Below are 1,130 nucleotides of genomic sequence, written 5' to 3' on the forward strand. Positions count from 1 at the left end.
ATAAGATTGGTCAGGCCATGAGTAGTTAAAGATTCCCTTGTTATAAGCTAATAACATATTACAGAAAGACCTTTAACATCAAATAGGAATTAATAAAATAATGTTAACAGTTATTATTCTATTTTAAACAAGTCATATTTATAATGCAATGTCAAAGATGTCCTATTTCTTATTATGTGGAATTATTAATTGTGGTTATATCTCTAAATATGAAAAGTGGTAAAGAGAGATATAAGCATCATGAAAGAGAATTTGATTAGAGTGTGTTCACACAAACATAAGAAAAAAGAAGCAATTTTTTTTCCTTAAAGTACATTTGACTACAGCCATACCACCCTGAATGTGCCGGATCTCATCTGATCTCAGAAGCTAAGCAGGGTCAGGCCTGGTTAGTACTTAGATGGGAGACCACCTAGGAAGACCAGGTGCTGTAGGCATTAAAAAAAAAAGTACGTTTGAAAACTATTACAATTAAGAGAAATAAAATTTCATGTTGATAAGTTCATTTCATTCAAGTAAAAAATTCTCCCCTTTTTAAGCTTTTTTTTTATTAAGTAGACTATTATTGTAATTTTAATTTGAGTTGTTCACTCTGATATCTGCGATGCCCTGACACAACAGTAACACTATCTAGATCAAATGCCTAAATATGTCCAAGTTTTTTAGTAATGAATTACTGCTGTTTTACTCAGGCCAAAATGTGTTTGTTGGTAGTCTACTTTAAATCTTTGACAAACTCTACATCAAACAAGGTCAAGCCACAAATAATACCCAAGATCAACTCAAGATCAAGTAAAGATCAGTGGGTTGTAATATGGATCTGAAAGGATGTGGGTCAATGTAAAGTCTGCAAGACTTTTTTCTTCATTATTTTAAAACAAATGCACATCTTCTGTGAGTAAAACAGCCCAAAGCAGTCTCTTTTAAACCATCTATTCCAAAAAATAAAATACCCCCAAAAGAACAAGCCTTTGACATCTGTGACACAGGAGACATGCAGAAGTCATTAAGGGTATCCCGAGGGGGTTCCAACAGTTGCTTCACTTTAGGGTGGGTGTGAAGGCTTGAAATTAAATTACTTTAAAATAAAGTTAGAGCACTAAGCAATTTCCTGCTTTTGACTCAGTAGG

At 33.3% G+C, this 1,130-nt stretch overlaps 1 non-coding gene across 1 annotated transcript; it reads left to right on the forward strand.

The window, feature by feature from the left end:
• The first annotated feature begins 318 nt into the window (after positions 1 to 318).
• LOC112480730 lies at positions 319 to 437 on the forward strand. The gene has a single exon (XR_003046761.1). It is a non-coding gene; the product is annotated as a 5S ribosomal RNA (ribosomal RNA).
• The last annotated feature ends 693 nt before the right edge of the window (positions 438 to 1,130 follow it).

Source organism: Pteropus alecto, unplaced genomic scaffold (genome assembly GCF_000325575.1).
Source record: "Pteropus alecto unplaced genomic scaffold, ASM32557v1 scaffold20, whole genome shotgun sequence".
Classification (NCBI taxonomy): Eukaryota; Metazoa; Chordata; class Mammalia; order Chiroptera; family Pteropodidae; genus Pteropus; species Pteropus alecto.